The sequence below is a fragment of the Marmota monax genome, unplaced genomic scaffold (assembly GCF_021218885.2).
Source record: "Marmota monax isolate L192 unplaced genomic scaffold, Marmota_monax_Labrador192_F-V1.1 WCK01_AAM20220418_F8-fsc00122, whole genome shotgun sequence".
Lineage (NCBI taxonomy): Eukaryota > Metazoa > Chordata > Mammalia > Rodentia > Sciuridae > Marmota > Marmota monax.
This window is the reverse complement of record NW_026695223.1, coordinates 2,361,958-2,382,596: the sequence shown is the minus strand read 5'-3', so window position 1 is coordinate 2,382,596 and position 20,639 is coordinate 2,361,958. Positions and strand designations below refer to the sequence as shown.

Genomic DNA, 20,639 nt, shown 5'->3' with positions numbered 1-20,639 from the left:
AGCATGAACAGGGAGGAGATAAGGAAAGGAGGAAATTCCAGGGATCATGAAAAGAACAGGCCAAAAGTCTCCCACCAGATTAGCAGCTCTGGGGCCCCTTCTCTTCAGAGAAGTCTATCTCTCTATCCCTGTTGCTTTTGAATAAACCTGCTTCTTGCTTGCTATTTTTGTGTTCTGTTCAATTCTTTGCTGATCAGACACAATGAACCCAGCATGCCTTGACAGTAATGCATATATAACAGCCTTAAGCAGCTCTAAAATGAGCTTATTACTCCTTATCAGAAAATACATATCTAAATGATGAGGTACTATGGCTCACAAGTAACTGCCCAAAGTCCAGTCATTATGGGACTGGATAGCAAAAAGGTGAAGAACAATAAACCCTCACTGGGACCCCACAAAATTTGGGGGTAATTTTGAATGAACACTTCTAGATCAAGCACTTAAAAATACCAGAAAATTAATAATCTTAGCAATGATAAAAAATAAAAAACAGACAAAGACATATGCAACACCATTTGAAGTATCAGCAACAAATGTGATAAAGAAGGTATTCCTAATAGATACACCAGAACATCTGAAATTCTCATTCATGTGCATTAGCAGGCTTCCAGAACAGGCATGACCAGTTACAGACATTCAAATTGCCATTAGGGCTATCTGGGTTATACAGGATAACATTTGTGTCCAAATTACTTTCAAATCAGACCATCACAAGCCCCCCACCCCCAATTTTTTTTTTCACATTCAACACCAGAAGATTCAATAAACCAAATACTTATAAGACATACAACATATCACAACAGACAAACATAACTATAACAGACCTAGAAACGACTCAACACCATCACCATTCCAGGAATATAACCCACAACTTAGAAACAACTTTCAGAGAAGGAATTTATTTCTTCCAAGAAACTAATAAAGAAACATATAAAAAATGAATAAGAGGCACACAGTGATTCTTTTAAAAAAATAAGAAAAGCTTCAGGATAAAAATATGTTCATAGGACTTGGGGATAATAAAAATTTAGGAAAGTATAGAAAGACACTTTCTTAATAGACACAGGATCACAGATAACCTCATTAAAGAAACTAATTAACAAATGTAATAGTCTCACAGAAAAAGAAAGATTGGGTGGCAAAATAACCTGAGCCAGCCCATCCAGAACAAAAATTTTATGCTCTAATAGTAAACCAATAGAAGTAAACATGCATTTCTCACTTAAAGAAAAAAAACATCTGGGGCATGGATGTATACATAATATATAAAAATTGGTGGCCAAGAAAACACATAAAAATTATGAAATGCAGACTAGCAAATATGTAGATAACACCCATCACACTTACCCCCACCCTGGTGACAGCATGTCTAAAACAATGCCCATTAAAGAGTAGACATCTAGAAATTACAGAAAAATAATGGAATTAATCAAGTAAAATACAATAGTATGTGATAAGTGTAAGAACTTTAATAGTCCAATATGGCCAGTTCTGAAACCTAAGGGGTCATACAGATTAATAGTAATTATAGATACCTAAACAAGGTATCTCTCAAACAACTCAGGTGCTTTACCACATGTAGAAGAAGCCATCCATAAAATGACACAATATAATGGAAAATTCTATATGACCATTGACATGTCAGATATGTTCTTTGCATTACCTATAGATAAAGAAAGCCAGGAATAGACCACTTTTTTAAAAAAAAATGGTTTAGTTGTAGATGGACACAATATCTTTATTTATTTTTATGTGGTGCTAAGGATGGAACCCAGTGCCTCACACATATGAGACAAGTGCTCTACCACTGTGCCACAACCCCAGCCCAAGAATAGACCACTTTTATATGGGAAGGCAAACAATATCTATTTATGAGACTCCCACAGGCTATTTGAATGGCTCATTCCATACTATCCTCCAAAGTTCATCAAGCTAATTATGACTCATTGATTTTATTCTGTATAAAAAATATAAAAATGATAAATCATAGTAAGAAAAAACTAGAAGCAGAAAAGAAACAATAAATGAACTTAGAAACAGGGAGTAGACAATAAATGAAGAAAAGACAATAAGACCTGATACCACATGTGAGTTTTTAGGAGTTATATGGTCATCATATGGTGGACAAATATCATCAACAGTGACAGACAAAAACTATGGAAATAGGGACATCTACATTTACACAAGAAGCACAGAGGCTGACAGGACTATTTGGTTACTGGAGAGAGCATAAACCTTGTCTAAACATTATATTAAATCCTATGTATGAAATCACAAGAAACTCACAGGATTTCACATGAGCCTCTGACTGGTGGGAGACCTATTACAATCAGACGTATGATTGTTTAGTCCCAAAGAGTTGGCAGGTATCCAAAATGATCCAAATTGATTATTACTTTGGAAACAGCCAGCCTAGGCTCCTCACAGAGAAGATACATAAGATGGAGATCAACTCACCAGAATTCATTCCAAGGGCAGGACAAATCCATGCTAATATAGGATAGAGTGTCCCACCTGGTCAAATAACCTCCATAATGCCTGAATTACAGATGGCCCAGCCTCCTTGGCCCAAGGGAAAATGAAACAGAAAGCAGCACCCTCAGAATCCAGGACAACGTGGTCCTTGTGGAGCAAGGTATTTCAATGTCTATATACAACATGCAGAACTCATAGTGGTGGTACTCACCATCAGACAATCCAGGATTTATATATTTACAGATTCATGGGAAGTTGCAAATGGGATAGCCCTGTGGTCACACAAATGGACACAAACAATTTTTAAAATAAATACAAAGACCTATGGTCATGTCAATATTGGAAATAATTACATGAAGCCTCACCAAAGCTTAGCATCAGGATGACAACACATAAATCAGTACATTAGAAGGGTGATTCGGACACAACTAAATACAATAACCAAGTAGATACACTAGCATGAAGTTCAAGGGCAGAGGATAAATTATCAAAATTGAAATTAGTGAAGGGTGGAGATAATAACTACCAATATTCACTCCCATCTATAACTCTGAGAAAAGGAGAGGAAGACACATGGGAAATACCCAATGTGACAAACATTGAAATAAAAGGAGAAGGAGAAAATGGGCAATTAAGAAAGATTCACATGCAAAAAGAGATATTAACTGTAGGTGCACTCAAAGTACACATGGGCATTCAGACTGGTAGGAAGGAGAAGGTAAGCTGGCATGAGATATAAAGGTCAATACAGGGATATGAAGAATGCAAAATTTAAACTCGGAATACGATTATAACAGGCATTTATGTCTGAGCAGTAATATCCAAGCTCAGACAAAACAAAACAGAGCCATCAGCCTCTTACACTTATCATCATCATTGTTCAACTTTGAATTATCTGTGCCACTATAGCTACCACATCCTATTACTTATTTTGTCTACAAAGGAGGTATTGTGCCCAGGCACTGTCTAACCTCAGCACCTACCACCAGCATACTCTCTACCTCCACATGCATAGGCACCCACTTGCAGCATCCATAAACATCACTGCAGCAAACGTACCAACTGGACCTTTGTGTCACAGAAACTATTGGTGAGATGTGATGTCTTATTAGACCAATTGTGGAGGTCCACCACAACCAGCATCACCTCCATGCATCCTGATTGATCTATTCTCCTCTCACCTTAATAAATCTTCAAACAAAAACAACTCTGGTGGATGAGACGACTCATATCCCACAACTGAAGGGCACTGTTGGTAGCACCAGTGTTAGATATCACACCAGCATTTGGTAACTGGAATATACCAAGACTTCTTGAGTTGATGGCAGCCTGTAGCAATATTCAAGGTTTAGCAGAAACCTCTGAAGTTTATGACTTGCCAGAGTTATCCTGGCTCCTCATTTACTTGATTGAATATATTTCTAAACTGACACAGGTCAGTCTTTGTGAAGGACAGAATGGAAACTTACATTTGAGTGAATTGCCTATGATCTCTTGATTTGGGCATCCAATATGTGCAGACTTGGAGGATGAATTTAACTGTTCAGATGATCTTAACTTAATGCTGATGGTCTCATGTTTGCCTTGCTATTTCATGTTATGTAAATAGCACTAAGTATTGTCTTGTCTTGTTATCGGAGACTAAAAAACATACTTAATAACCTTACTAATATTATAGAAGAAAGAAATACACTTAAGATACTTAAACCACACAGGGAGCCCACAATCAAGGATGAGACCGTCCCCCTACTATCTCAGGGCTTGCAAAGCATATACCTTTATACATCCTTGCTGATGACATGGCTATACATGGAAGTGAAAGAACTATATCATGGAAAATCTTGAAAGAGAGAAGTCTTTGTCACCACCAGATCTTTTTGTTCTTATAACATAGATATAAAATAGTGCTTTAAGCCATTCTTCCAAGCCATTCAGACAGCAAAGGGATGGAAGGAATTTGCCTATGCATGACATCATGATTTATCAGAATGCATAGAGGACACGTGTGGATGGAATGAGCCTGAATTTTGTCCATACATCAATATAACTTTAACAATATAACACAATCATAGTCCTCTCATTGGACAAATATAAGGAGAATAAGTAGTATACAAATCTCACATAAATTTATATAAAATGGCACTAGGACACAAGACATACAAAACACACATACACACATGCACGTCAATCCCACACAGAGTCCTGTGTAAAATCCAATAAGCACTACATGCATGAATCTCACTACACATTCCTATAAAGGGCTAATAAATTTATTCTATGAGTTCTGGTACCACAAGGGACTCACGTAGGACAGAACTGACCATGATGCTTATGAGGATGATGGGGATAAGAATAATAAGGTAACCACAACACTAGCACTGACAACACAACATACGCAACAAACAACATGAAAAACTGACTTCTAATTACCATTATCTATCCTAAATTTCATCCACCAGAAGAACACACACATAGACTTCCAACATCAGCAAGGATCTATGGAACCAGGTGTGCTTACCACTTCGCAAGCAGGAGTCCCAGGTTTCCCGTTCTTCTGCACTGGAGTTGACCCTATGATGAATCAATCAGACCAATGCTGCTTGGCAAGGGCAGACAAAGATCCCATGATACCAGGAAAATGTTGTTAAAAACCTATCACATGCAGTCACTACAGAGTTAGACTGGAAACACAGAATCCTCCTACCATAGTCACACAACCAAACCTATACATACAATCAGGAATAGGGACGTGGCACCTTACAGGGTCACACCAGGCATAACACAGCTGGCCCTAGGCCTAACTTTGTTCACATGCCAGGATGCACTACTAGCCAAACTACAGCAGAAATACATGAGAGTTTGACAGTATAAATATTCCAACACTAAATACATAGAATTACGAGCAACCCTGCTATGCTTTAAGCTAAGGTTGACCTTACCCACTGTGGAACACATTTTTCACACAGTGACAAAGACACCTAAGAATTCATGACCTATATGCAGCACAAAGAGTACAAATCAAAGACTTCTTTTATAAAAATAAAACTTACAATTTCCTGGCAGAAAAAAATCCTTTCCATACAACGCAGACATTACTTTTCTGTAATCAAACACATTACAACATAACACACACACACACACACACACACACACTGCACATATGTGTGTGTGTGTATGTGTGTATTTATATATATGGTACTGGGGATTGAAACTAGGGGCACTTAACCAGATTTAAGTGTCACAGAGTCACATCCCCAGCCCTTTTTATATTTTATTTAGAGACAGGGTCTCACTAAGTTGCTCAGAGTTTCACTAAGTTGCTGAGGCTGGCTTTGAACTTGTGATCCTCCTGCCTCAGCTACCCAAGATGCTGAGATAACAGGTGTGTGCCACTTTGCCTGGCGTAACACACAATATTAAGAGAAACCAAGAATTTGATCTCCCATCACACAGTTCCATGAACTACACATTTTGAAGTTGCAAAATGGGAAGAAAATGTGGATAAATATGTGATTATGGATTTGGATACATTTAAATGGTACTCACCTTCCAGGACAAACAAAAGTCCGTATCATCTTGGAAGAATCCCACCATGGATTCCATTACTACCCCTGGACTCAGGTGAACACTCAAGGCAGCTCCCGAAGCCTAACAAAGACGGTCTCCGAGGGAAGTCATATGCCCCACGCTTTACTCCACAGTGACAATGGACTTATTGTGACAAACAAATAAAATATGGAGCACACAATTTCTTTAAATTCACTAGACCATAAATGACATTGAGGTATCATTTCCAAATTGTGATGGTACTTTCCAACTCACCACTAGCCATTAGGCCATACTCTCCATCACTGAAGACATACCCAATGAAGAGCACATTAACAAAATTTAAGGCAGAACACAGTACAAACATAGATGCCTATGAAAACAAGACAAATTATTACATAAACACTTTATTATTCCCACATGGCCCAGACTACATACAAGAAGATATAAAATTCATATTTCCAAAGGTTCATAGGATGGAATTAAACAAAGGAATTACCTGCCATGATGGCAGACATATGGCACAAAAATCAACTTTGATAAAACAACTCTGGCTGACCCTGGACTCACACATGACTTATCAAATTAAATCAAAACTAATTAATGGGTTAATTAATTAATGGATTCACGAATGTTTCAAACTCAATAGAAAAACCAGGCCCACGAGCTTATCGAACATGACAGACCATCAAGAGATGCAAACCCCTCACTTGCAATACATAAAAGGGGGGGTACCCCAAGAGTAGACACGGCGGCACCCTGACCCCATCAGCTGGTCACTCATCACGAACCTTGTCTAGGAAAACGGCCTCAGTGATAAGTCTCGGAACCTCTGTCTGCAGGTCCTAGCAGAGTGAGGTTTCTCCTGCCTGTGGTGACTGTGCAAGACCTACTCCAAAGGGACACAGGGAAGTTGCGGTCCATCCAAACTTGACCTAGAATCAATTCTTGCACTGCAACAGCTTTGCGCCCCAAACAAGTTCTTCAGCTTGTTCCTAATCTTATCTGACCACATACAGTGACTCTTTGCATCCATATCTGCTCTCTGCCTTTGCCTTGGTTCAGACACAGACATGTCTGGTCTATGACAATGACACAGCATGCTCAGGACAATGAAAGAAAGAAAAATAAGAAAGGTGCAGAGGTGGGCTCCACAGCCAAGCAGGTGTCTGGCTGGAGGAAGCAGTTTCAGAGTAAGGAGACTTCTGAGACTGATTAGAATGATTCGATTTCACTTATGAAATCGCACATTTCCCAAACCTGGCCAAAGATTTCATCATAAATGAGCCCTCCCACTTCTAGGAAGATAAAAATTAAAAGGAAAAAAAAATGAAGTAGAATTCTTGAAGTCTCGAAGGATTTAGAAATGGTGACCTAAGGAGAGACCTTTGCAGCTCCTCTGCCCTTGGGAACACCAGGTGGATGGGCTCTTTGGGCCTGGGCATATTTTCTTTCAGAGGCTTTTCCTGTTAAAGAAAAATGAGACAGTGGATAATCACCATAAAAGAGAAGCAAGTTTCAGAAGACTAAGTGTCTTTTCACCAAAGAAAGATAAAAATATGACCAAACAGCCAAGAAGAGTCCAGAGAGAAGTTGTGTCTAGGAACACAAATAAAATAAATCCAACACTGAAGAGCTCCCACCATATAATCGGAGTTCAGATCCAGCTCAAAATACTCAGTGCTGTGTTAGGCAAAGGTGGCCACCATCAGGGAAGACCAGAATTGTAGGTGAGGACATTCTTGCTGGGTTAAAGCTCTCAGTTTACAGCAGAATGGATCTGGTCGCACCTGGAGAGGCCCATCCCGTCAGACCACAGTAAATATCCCTTGTAGTACAGGGGTGCTTAGCATGCTAGCTGCTTCAAGACCACACACTAGGGGAAATACACAGCATCCTGGAAAAGGAGTAGAAAGGTGCTGGTTGGAGAGTGTGGACTTGGGTGGTCTTTCATGAGAGGGTTCAAGAGCTGGTAGTTTGCTCAAGATGGAGTACTATCAGAAAGTGGAGACAGTTCAGGGATTTAGTATGGTGGTTTTTATCTACAAAGCAGCAGGATTGGAGAGGGGCTCAGATTGTCCCTGGAGACAAAGCAGTTACTCACACGGGAATGTTTTGGTTGTGTATCTGGTTGCATAGCTTCTTAGTTTTTATATCTGTTCAAACATGATTGCAGAAATGTCTTGTTTTTGTCTCCATTCACAGTCAAGGTCAGTCCACATCTGATGTTAATATTCTGTGTAATCGTTTATGTTCAGCTGGGGCCATAGCAGCTGATGACTGTCAGGCTACTTTTTTTGTCTCACATTTTAATTTTAAAGGAATACAGGTCTATGAAAGAGGGGGGCGAGTTTCTTAGAGAAGAGTTGCCTCCTAAATTTCTCTGATTAGCTGTTTGCAAGTACAAATCTGACTGGACTTAGACCCCCTCCTCCTTGGCAAGGTAGCCAAGTTTGGGGGGGGGGGAGGGGGGGGCCGGGATCCTGTTGTAGTCTGAGCCTCTCCCAAGACTTCACATTTTGACACTGAATTCCCATTGTGCAGTATTACAAGGGTAGAAATTCAATCTCACCATGGTGTTTAATGGTACTTAGAGGTGAAACATTTGGGAGGTAATTAGGATTCCATAAGGTCGTTTTAGTGAAGCCCCATGGGCCATGTAAGAAGGTGGGGGTGCTGTGGCACATGCTGTATCTCAGTTACTCAGGGGGCTGAGGCAAAAGGACAGTAAGTTTGAGAACAGCCTGGGCAATTTGGAAGATCATCTCAAAATATTTAAAAAAAAAAAAAATTAAAGGGCTGGGGATATAGCTCAGTGGGAGAGTTCTTCTGGGTTCAATCCCCAATACTGCAGAAAATAAAGAGAACCAGAGACTGACAAGCACATGCACACTCCCTGTCCCTTTGTGTCTCCAGGCCAAATCGGGACTCTGCCAGTGAAGCCGAATTAGATAGGAAGATAGGCAAGGGTGAATCCAGAGAATAGATGAATTGAAATGTTAATTCCCTCAGAGGCCTTCCTCCACCCTTATCAAGATTACCTGCCCCAGCTCCAACCTGTTACTAAGGTAACCTGTCTCAGGGTTTGTCACTGTCTCCAGGGAGTTGTAGATTATGCCCCCTTCCTGCCCAGATCACTCCAACTTGGCCCCTCCAGCCCATCTGTTTCTCCTGGGCCTCATCACAGGAGGGAGAGATAAGGGCTAGAGAGCAAGAGAACAAAGGAACCAAGGACAGCAAAACACCCCCGCGTCTAGGGATACCAGGAGACCAGCTATGGCCCCCTTCGCCTCCCAGGAGAAGTCTGTGTCACCCCCTTTATAAACCCTGCTTTATCTGCTTGCCCAGCGCGTGCTTCTCTGATGTTATACTTCAACAGGTCAGGGAGCAGGGAGCACCAATAACCGGTGGATCACCAGCGTGAAAGCCATCACCAGATGCCCTTGACCTTTCACCTTCAGAACTGGAACCAAAATAGCCTCTTTCTTTTCTTTTTGAAGAAAGAAGGAGGTCAGAGGGGAGAGAGACAGAGACAGAGAGAGAGAGAGAGAGAGAGAGAGAGAAATAGGTAGGTCTATTTCCTTTATTCCAGGTCAGTTGAACTGAACATGTGGAAAAGAGCTCCTGAGTTCAGAGATCAGTCTAGCATACATTCACAATAAATCAAGGAAATGATGGCTTTTCTTTTTTTATTATTTCATTACATTTCTTATTTTGGAATTACATGTTTTGAAGGACTGAAAATTATGGGAGGTAAGTGATTTTTACACCTTTTCTTGCTGTCACTTGAAGTGGAATTTTAGTGAAAATTAGTGGAGGGTGGGTTTTTGGATCCTACTAGGGCCCAAGTGGGTGGAATTTTGGAATGAAGACGGGGCATTTGGGAAAAGGTCCGCCTGGAGGTGTCCAGTGTTATCAACCCCCTGGCTTCTGTGCTATCAGGAGAATCACAGGTGAGACAGGAACAAGAGTCTTTACTGCTATGTTCAAGCAGCAGGGAGGCAGCAGGGAGCAGGCGGAAATCCCAGGCTGACTCTAGCAAAGGACAGAGAGGCAAAGCTGTTACAGCGTCTGCCGCTGGGTGGGACCCGCCGCTCTCTTCCTGTCATCCCTCCTCTCTTTTCCCTCCTGTCTCTTTAGGTTTCATTGCCATCTCAGGTCTCCACCTTGGGGTGTGATTTTTGCTATGCTAACAAAGTAAAGGTAACAGTGACATCTTGTGCCTTCCCACCTGCAATTTCCCCCTTCTTATCTGGGACAGTTCTTAATATGTTACAACAGGGCAGACTATCATCTTGCCTCGTGATTTTATTTTAATGTTCTTGTTTTCCTTGGCTCTTGTTGTTTCTTGCCATCTCTGCTGACCACAGTCGTAGAAGGCTGCGTTGATTTTCTAACCTCTCATCTCTGAGTGTATTATTTTAATTTCACAGCTGTTAGTCAGCTTTTTTTGTTGCTGTGACCCAAATACTTGAAAAGAACACTGAGAGGAGCATATATTTATTTTGGCTAATATTTCGGCCCACGGATGGCTGGTTACATTTTTTGGACCTGGAGTGACACAGAACATCCTGGCAGAAGGCATGACACAGGAAAGCAGCTCAGCTCAGGGGGTAAAGACAGAAGAGAGGGAGAGAGAAAGGGAGGAAAGGGCCGGGGACAAGATATAGTCCCCAAAGTCATGCCCCCAGCCCCAGTTAACTACTTCTTCCAACCATGCCCCATCTGCCCATAGTTCTCCCAGGAGTCCATTCAGTGTTAAGGCACTGATGAGGTCAGAGCCCTCGTGGGCTCATTCGTCCACTGAAGGGCATCTAGGTTAGCCCCACAGTTTAGCTATTCTGAATTGTGCTGCTATAAACATTGATGTGGCTGTGTCCCTGGAGTATGCTGTTTTTAAGTCCTATGTCTTTTAATTCCATAAGACTGTCTTATTAGGACTTGAGGGGTAATTGTAATTATTTAGTGAAAATTAGTGGAGGGTAGGTTTTTAGATTCTACTGGGGCCCAAGTGGGTGGAATTTGGGAATGAAGACAGGGGCTTATAGTGATGGAAAAGTAAGCAGAAAATACAAAGAAAATATTCAAATTTTGTCAGAAGACCACTAAAAATGAGTTGTCTTACACATGTACAGATTAAATTCCCATGTTGTTAAAAAAAAAATTTTTTCTTTTAATAATAATTTCCAGCAATCTTTGATAGTAGTATCTTTGCCAAAAGTTTGAGGATGGAAATTTTCCAGATTAAAAAAATATAAATACTGGGCTGGGGTTGTGGCTCAGCGGTGGAGCACTTGCCTGGTTTCTTGCCATCTCTGCTGACCACAGTCGTAGAAGGCTGCATTGATTTTCTAACCTCTCATCTCTGAGTGTATTATTTTAATTTCACAGCTGTTAGTCAGCTTTTTTGTTGCTGTGACCCAAATACTTGAAAAGAACACTGAGAGGAGCATATATTTATTTTGGCTCCCTTTTATTTCTTTCTTCTTCCCGTGGTCCCTGTCCTCTCTGCGTCCTGTTCAGTAAAATATGGGTTGTTTGTCATTGCTTTTGATTCACATGTATTTCTGTCAAGTAATATGGGTTAAGTATGAACCCAATCCAGAACTTTAGAACCAAGGCCAGGTAGATGAATAAATGCAGACTCAAAGACTCTTTTCATACACTCTGTTGAATATTACAATATTGTAGAATGCAATGTTCAATCCTCAACACCATATAAAAATGAAAGATGGAGGTGTTGTGTCCAACTACAACTAAAATATACAATACACACACACATACACACACACACACACACACACTAGAATTATTAGCAATAAGTACTGGAAATATTCTAGGATTGCTGTATAAATAATTTGTGATAATTTAGAAAAAGTTTAATGGTGAGTAGGATCCAAAGTAGGTTCACTAAAACAAGTCATGCATTTTGGGGAGGTTAAATTATTATATATTTGAGTAATGTCATAAGTAAAGTAAATAATGTGTATAATAATAATAATAAAGTAGAATAACAACTCTTTTGTAAAATAAAAAAATTTTTTAACTCTTGGGAAAATGTAGAATATTTCATATCTTGAAAAACGTATATTGTTCATGATTTTTGTAAACTTTTTTGATTTGTAAAAATATCCATGTAATTCTCTCTTTGCCTATGAATTCTCTTTTGTGCGTATGATTTTTTTTTCTGTTGGCCATTACAAACAATTGCGGATTATTATAAAGGAATATGTTAAAATTAACAAGAAGTCTTCATGCATACACAAAATGTCTGGAGCTAGACAAGTTGATTGTACACATCTCATGGAAGAGTATTCAGAAAGAATGGCCAAGGAAACACTTCGAGAAAAGAAAGGAAGGGCACCAACAGGAAGTGCTTCCCGGCATATGGCAACAACAGAGAAACTGTGTTTCTACTTGTGTTTGTTTTAAAAACTGTTTGATTATTTGTAGATTTCCCTGTGAACCGTCCACTCATGAAAATATATCCATACCCAGACTTGTATACTGAGGTTCATGACAGGTTTACTCATGAGTTCCAAACTGGAAGCAATACAAAAGTCTATCAGCAGATGACTGGTTAAACAAATTGTGCTACCTTTAAACAAGGGAATAGTACTCAGCAACGAAAAGGAATAACGTGAGCTATACATGCAACAGCACTGGGAAATCTCAAGATTATTATGTCAAGTAAGAAATACAGGCACACCAAAAAATATATCAATTATAGTTACACACATATAAAATTCTAGGAAAGATAAATCTCATCTATAAGGATAGAGAGCTGATCAGAGATTGGAATCTTCAATGGATATATGGAATCCACTGAGAAGAGACACAAGGTAATCTTTTGAGAAGATGTAAATATCTTTTGTATCTACTTGTGACAGTAGTTATATGGTTTTCTGTGTGTGTGTGTGTGTGTATGTGTCAAAAAATTATCTAATTGTACTCTTGAAATGGGTACATTTTATTGTATATAAATCATTCCTCAAGGTTGATTCAATATGTATTTCTAATTGCTCTCTAGAGGTTTATTGTGAATTCTGTTCACCACTTTCTTGATTTTTATGCCTTTGCTATCATGTATTTTAATCTTATATACTTTAAGATTCCCAACGCTGTATATAGTATAGCTACTTTTACAGCTAATGAGCATATAGACTTACCCAAATGGTTGATTTAGAGGATCTCCCTCCCTCCCTCCCTTCTTTCTTTCTTTCCTTCCTTCCCTTTTCTGGCTCCCTTTTATTTCTTTCTTCTTCCCGTGGTCCCTGTCCTCTCTGCGTCCTGTTCAGTAAAATATGGGTTGTTTGTCATTGCTTTTGATTCACATGTATTTCTGTCAAGTAATATGGGTTAAGTATGAACCCAATCCAGAACTTTAGAACCAAGGCCAGGTAGATGAATAAATGCAGACTCAAAGACTCTTTTCATACACTCTGTTGAATATTACAATATTGTAGAATGCATTTTTGCGTGTGATGCTTTATAATATGGTTATTTGCTTATATAGTTCTCCCCATTGAACATGATCTGTAAATTTTTACATTCTCAGTGTTTTAGTCAGCTTTTTTTTTTTTTTTTTTTTCTACTATGACTAAAGGATCTGACCAGAACAACTGTAGAGGAGGAGAAGTTTATTTAGGACTCACAGTTTCAGAGGTCTTAGTCCATAGAAGGCTGGCTCCATTCATCAGGGCTCCAGGTGAGGCTGAACATCATGGCAGGAGAGAGTGGTGGTGGGAAGCAGCTCCCATCACGGTGATCAGTGATCAGAAAGCAGGGAGACTTCACTACTCAGATACAAATATATGCACCAAAGTCACAGCCCAATTCCCACTTCCTCCAGCCACACCCCACCACTTCAGTTACCACTGGCTTAATCCCTAATAGAGGATTAAATCGCTGATTGGGTTAAGACTCTTACAATTCAATCATTTCTCCTCTGAACCTTCTTGTGCTGTCTCACACATGAGCCTTGGAGGCACCTCACATCTAAACCATAACACTGGTGTAACCAGTGTAGTTTCTATAAAATAACAGAATCTGAAAAAAAAATGATTTATTGAAATTCACCCTCTAGGAGTTGCCTACCCTCTGGATAATAAAGCAAACAAACAAACAAATGAAAACTCTAGACTTGGAAAAAACTTTGCAAAAGACCTAAAATGTTAACACAATCACACAGTATTACCATCCTGACGGTTATTCTTCAACTTACTGGCTTCCTATATTTTTAGAATGGGTTGCTCACTGTGAGTCAATATTTGACTCTAAAAGAGCCACCCTCCTGGCCAGGAATCAATTTTGGAGTGTTTACTGGATATTAACAAGACTGCCGTGGAAAAGTATACCACCTCTAGTGGCCATGGCTGTGCTTAGTGGGACAGTGTAGAACCCACCAACGAGGGGTGAACGCCTAACTGCCTTTGTCCTTCCATTCTTTCAATGTCCTCTCTGTAAGTTCCATTTGCTGAATCAGCTCTTGATGTTTTTAAGATTATTAAAAATTACCCCATCCAGGGACTGGGGTTGTGGCTCAGTGGTAGAGTGCTCACCTAGCACATGTAGGGCGCTGGACTCGATCCTCAGCACCACATAAAAATAAAGGTATTGTGTCCAACTACAAGTAAAACGAGATATTAAAAAAAAAAAATTACCCCACCCAACATTTTTAATTTTTTCCAGCTTAGAGGTCTCTCTCGCAAATCTGGACCATTATTACCAGGAATGATGTTGCCCATGTCCTCCAAAAGATGAAGAATGGACAGAAGGTGCGAAGAAGGACACAGAGGACAGAGTACATCCCACATCCACAAAACAAACAGCACCTTGTAGGCCCACTTCAGGGAAGTGGCAAAGAAACACGTTAATGTGAAAAGGTGACCAGGAGCGACCTGGCTCAGGTGAGGGAGATCCTGGAGAAGGATGACTCTGCCCTTGGACCTTCCTGGAATAAGCTTTACTTCTCTCACTCAATAAACCCCTGTGGGAAGATCAGTTGTAATTGCCGTTATTTTGTTTCCAAAGTTCCAGACCCTGTGACTCATTACTCAAGTCCTTTTCTCAGAGAATCAGAGCCAATGACAACAGCACTAAAATAATTTCCCTAGGGAAATTCCCCAGGAACCCTAGGTACACTCAGCCTTCTGACGTGTGTATCAATTAGCACTCCAGCAGAAATGTTATTCCAGTGAAACCTTTCTAGCATTCAAAATTGATTATTCATAAAAAAATCTAGATAGTTTCAAATGTTGCTTTAACTTGCATTCCAAGATTTTTTTAAACTTTGACCTGACCCATCTATGAACTATGTTAATTCCTGATCTATAGAATTTTATAAAACAGAGAAAGAACAATTTGGAAGGGTTATTTCTCTGTTTTTGCTCTAACCCTTGAATTTTTCTATTTAAAGGTACATAAAAAGATGACAAAATCTATAAAGTTGAGCTAACAGATCTAACTGACAAGTGTTATGTTTTAGATGTGGTGTCCCTCAAAAGCTCACATGGGAGGCAATGCAAGAAGGTTCAGAGGAGAAGCGACCATGTCCCAGCCTTAACCTAGTCAGTGAATTAATCCCTGATGGGATGAACTGGGTGGTAACTGGAGGCAGGTGGGGGGAGGATGGAGGAAGTGGTTCTTTGGGGGCGTGGCTATGGGGGTGTATGTTTTATATCTGGGAGTGGAGTTTCTCTCTCTGCTTGATCACCATGATGTGAGCTGCTTCCCTCTGCCACACACTCCGCCATGTTATTCAGCCACAACTTGAGCCAGCCTTCCATGGACTAAGACCTCTGAAATGGTCAGCCCCCAAATAAGCCTTTTCTCCTCTAGAATTGTGCTGGTTGGATCCTTCAGTCACAGGAGTGGAAACACTGACTAAAACAGGAAGTCACCAACTAGAACTGAACCCACAGGGTAAAGGAGGGGAATGACAGGAGGCAGTGAGGTCCTCACTGGTGTCTCGCCACCAGTTCAGCACAGTGCTGGACCGAGGTCTGAGGCCAGTGGACAGGGAGGCAGGTGGAAAGGACCCGGTGAGCAGAGAGCGCAAGTGCTCAATCCAGTGGCCATTCCAGAGACCATGGGGTGGCTTTCTAGAAGGTAAAAAACAAACAAACAAACAAAAAACACCTCAGTCATTAACTTACAGAAAGAAAAGGGTTATTTTGGCTCCAGTTCTGGAGGTCGACCCTGGTTAACCAGGTTGCTTGGGGTCAATAGGGGGATGTGACAGCAGGAGCAGAGGAACAACAAATCAAAGCTGTTCAACCCATGGCCAGGTCATGGGAGGAAGGAAGAAGGGGGCAAAGGTGCCATCAGCCTCTTAAAGGGAATTCCCCCAATGACCAGAAGACCTCACACTGGGCTTCAGTCCGTAAAGTTTCCACCGCCTCCCAGTAGCACCAAAGTGGGGACTAAACCTTGAACACATGGACTTTGGGGGACATTTAAGATTCAAATCACAGCAGATAGCTTAGTCTGTCATGACACTCATGTGGTTTGGGTGCTTCAAAGTTTGATTATCCCATGATGTGATGATCATACCCCATATGCAAGTTGAAAACTGTGGTTTTTGGTGTCCTCAAAACCAAATTTTGTTTATTTGTTTTTGGTCCTGGGGACTGAACCCAGGGGTGTTGTACCATTGAGCTATACCCCCAACCCTTTTTATTTTTATTTTTTTGAGACAGGGGCTCACTAAGCTGGCAAGTCTGGCCTCCAGCTTGAAATCTCCCTGCCTCAGCCTCCTGAGGCATTGGATTTACAGTTGTGAACCACCATATTCAGCTACAAAACCAATTTTTGAAATGTAATGCTTGTTTTATTTCATAGTAGGCCCCCAAAATGGAAACAACTCAAATGAAATACTTCCCAGTAATAAAAAAAGAACAAACCACTGTTACATTCAACAACATGGATAAGTTCACAGAAGTATGTTTAATGACAGGAACTGAAGACAAAAGAACGACACTCTATGATTCCATTTGATTGAATTTAAGAACAGGAAAAACTAATCTATGGAGGTAGAATTCAACTAATGACCACTTTGGGCAGAGGTTTATTTATTGAGTGGAGGCATAGGGGAACCCTCTGTAAATGTTCCATATTTTTGCCTGGGTGGTGGTTATGATCATATTAATTGGTAAAAATGTGTTGATCTGTGCACTTAAGATCTGGGCACTTGACAGTATGTATGTTAAACTACCACAACAAAAAAGATAAGAAAATAATTAGGTCAAGCCCAGCAGCAGATCCACCCACACTGGCCTCTGCAGGGCCCAGGCACACAGTAGGCCAGGTCCACCCCTTTCTTGGTGGGGCAGACACTTGCCAGAGCCTAGCCTCTAGTGCAGGACCATCCCTTCTGACCAGTGCACTACCCCAAGAGCAAGATCCAGACCAGATGGCTCACAACAGCCCACCCGGGATCTAGGATTTCAGTAGGCTAGGTCCACTCCTCCCCTGGCAGGGCAGACACTACCAGAGCCTAGCCTTTGGCACAGGACTGCCCCTTCCGACCAGCAGACTACCACAGGAGGTCAAGCCCAGCAGCCCAGATCCACCCACTCCACCTTATGCAGGTCCCAGACCCAGGATGCAGTAGTGTCTATTGAGGGACACCAGCAGGGTCTGGAAGCCCAACATCAAGCCCAACATCTGCACAGGTACTACAAGAATATAGGGGAGAAACTGTAATATCTCAGATCCACACTGCAAGAAAGGAAGACACATAGACAATGTGAAAAAACAAGGGAGGAAAATGCCCCAAACAAACCAGGACATTATAATAACAACCCATGGAGAGCAAAGTCGGTGAAATGTCAGAGAAGGAGTTCAGAAGGTTCATAATTAAATGATCTGTGAATTAAAGAATGACCTAAATGGGCAAACACAAGCAAAAATTGATCACTCCAACAATGAGATAAGGGAGCAAATACAGTAGCAAAAGATACTTCAAGAGAGAGAGAGACCCTGAAAAAAAGCAGTCAGAAATCCTTGAAATGAAGGATACAATAAATCAAATACAAAACTCAATAGAAAGCATAACCAACAGACTAGATCACTTGGAAAAAAAGAACGTCAGATAATGAAGACAAAGTATACAATCTGGAAAACAAAGTTGATCACACTGTGAAGAAAGATAGAAACCATGAACAGAATATCCAAGAATTATGGGACAGCATCAAAAGACCAAATCTAAGAGTTATTGGGATAGAGGAAGGCACAGAGTTTCAAACCAAAGGAATGCACAATCTCTTCAATGAGATAATATCAGAAAATTTCCCAAGCATGAAGAATGAATTAGAAAACCAAATACAAGAGGCTTACAGGACACAAAATTTCAAAATTTCAACAGATCTACACCAAGACACATTATAATGAAAATGCCTAGCATACAGAATAAGGAGAGAATCTTAAAAGCCATAAGAGAGAGGAATCAGATCACATATAAGGGGAGACCAATTCATATCTCCCCAGATTTTTCAACCCAGAACCTCACAGCCAGGAGATCGTGGAATATACCAAGCTCTGAAAGAAAATGGATGCCAACCAAGAATCTTATATCCAGCAAAACTAAGCTTTAGATTTGATGATGAAATAAAAACCTTCCATGATAAACAAAAGTTATTAGAGACCCAGAATAGCTAAAGAAATCCTTAGCAGGAAAAGTGAAGCAGGTGGCATCGCTATACCAGACCTTAAACTTTACTACAGAGCAATAGTAACAAAAACAGCATGGTATTGGCACTAAAACAGACTGGTAGACCAATGGTACAGAACAGAGGACACAGAGACTAACCCACAAAACTACAATTATCTTATTTTAGACAAAGGCACCGAAAACATACATTGGAGAAAAGATAGCTTCTTCAACAAATGGTGCTGGGAAAACTGGAAATCCATATGCAACAAAATGAAATTGAATCCCTATCTCTTACTATGCACAAAAGTTAACTCAAAATGGATCAAGGATCTAGGGATTAAACCAGAGACTCTGCATCTAATAGAAGAAAAAGTAGGCCCTAAACTCCATCATGTGGGATTAGGCCCCAACTTCCTTAATAAGACTCCTGTGACACAAGAATTAAAATCAAGAATCAATAAATGGGATGAATTCAAACTAAAAAGCTTCTTCTCAGCAAAAATAACAAACTGTGAGGTGAACAGAAAGCCTACATCTTGGGAGCAAGTCTTTACCCCTCACACATAAAATAGAGTACTAATCACTAGGGTATATAAAGAACTCAAAAAACTAAACACCAAAAAAACAGATAACCTAGTCAAGGACCTGAAGAGACACTTCTTAGAAGATGATGTACAATTGATCAACAAACACATGAAAAAATGTTCAACATCTCTAGCAATTAGTGAGATACAAATCAAAACCACTCTAAGATATCAACTCACTCCAGTCAGAATGGCAGCTATTATGCATACAAACAATAAGTGTTGGCAAGGATGTGGGGGAAAAGGTACACTCATACACTGCTGGTGGGACTGCAAATTGGTTCAGCCAATATGGAAAGCAGTATGGAGATTTCTTGGAAAATTGGGAATAGAACCACCATTTGACTCAGCTGTTTCTCTCTTCAGTCTATACCCAAAGGACTTAAAAACAGCATACTACAGGAACACAGCCACATCAATGTTTACAGCAGCACAATTCACAATAGCTAAACCATGGAACCAACCTAGATGCCCTTCAATAGATGAATGGATGAAAAAATGTGGCATATACACACAATGGAATATTACTCATTAATAAAAGAGAATAAAATCATGGCATTTGCAGGTAAATGGATGGAGTTAGAGAAGATAATGCTAGGTGAAGTTAGCCAATCCCCCAAAAAACAAACACAGAATATTTTCTTGGATATAAGGAGGCTGATTCACAGTGGGAGTAATAGATGAACTCTAGATAGGACAGAGGGGTTGGAGGGGAATGGAGGGGCCATGGGGTAATTAATGATGGCGGAATGTGATGATCATTACTATCCAAAGTACATGTATGAAGTCAAAATTGGTGTGAATATACTATGTATACAACCAGAAATATGAAAAATTGTGCTCTATATATGTAGTAAGAATTGTAATGCATTCTGCTGTCATATATAAATAAAAAAGAAAATAATTAATTGTGTAGCCCACACATAGGCATTATCTATCTGTTTATTTATTACATTGTGAAGTGGCAGACCTTATTATATTAGTTTTTGAAGTAGAAGGAGGAAAGGTCTGGTGTTGTCACATTTTCTCATTATAATTACCTATTTCCAAAGTGGATTTGAGACATGTGTTCCCTCTTGGCCCTGGACTATACAGATGATGGACCACAAACTTGTCCAGTGCTTGCACCATTAAGTCTGAGCCTCTGGGTATTCCACAGGGGAGTAAGTGTGGCACAATGTTACCACCTTACCACCGTAGCGAGCTTATTTGTTTCTTACTTCTTTCTTACTCATGAATATTCAGGTTTTTAAGTGTAGGGTGCCCCCTATCATTGCTGAGTCTCCTCAATATTCCAAAGGAAATGTTTGAACATTCCTATTATCAAACTTCCTGAAGTACATAAAATCTAGCAATGTAAATTGGAAAGCAGTCAT

General features: G+C 40.2%; 1 protein-coding gene and 1 long non-coding RNA gene across 3 annotated transcripts in view; one reads left to right on the top strand and one right to left on the bottom strand.

Annotated features, from left to right (window-relative positions):
- Akr1d1 (aldo-keto reductase family 1 member D1) overlaps positions 1–13,702 on the bottom strand; it is a 73,193-nt gene extending 59,491 nt beyond the window's left edge. The window contains exon 1 of the mRNA XM_046434206.2: positions 13,680–13,702. The gene's annotated coding sequence lies outside the window, so the exon portion shown is untranslated. The remainder of the gene's footprint in view (positions 1–13,679) is intronic.
- LOC124086184 (uncharacterized) overlaps positions 1–15,017 on the top strand; it is a 29,553-nt gene extending 14,536 nt beyond the window's left edge. Inside the window, exons 3-4 of one of the 2 annotated variants that reach the window (XR_009225861.1) lie at positions 13,631–13,732; positions 14,716–15,017. This is a non-coding gene — a long non-coding RNA (uncharacterized LOC124086184). The remainder of the gene's footprint in view (positions 1–13,630; positions 13,733–14,715) is intronic. The other variant, XR_006849724.2, reaches the window with a different exon arrangement.
- The last annotated feature ends 5,622 nt before the right edge of the window (positions 15,018–20,639 follow it).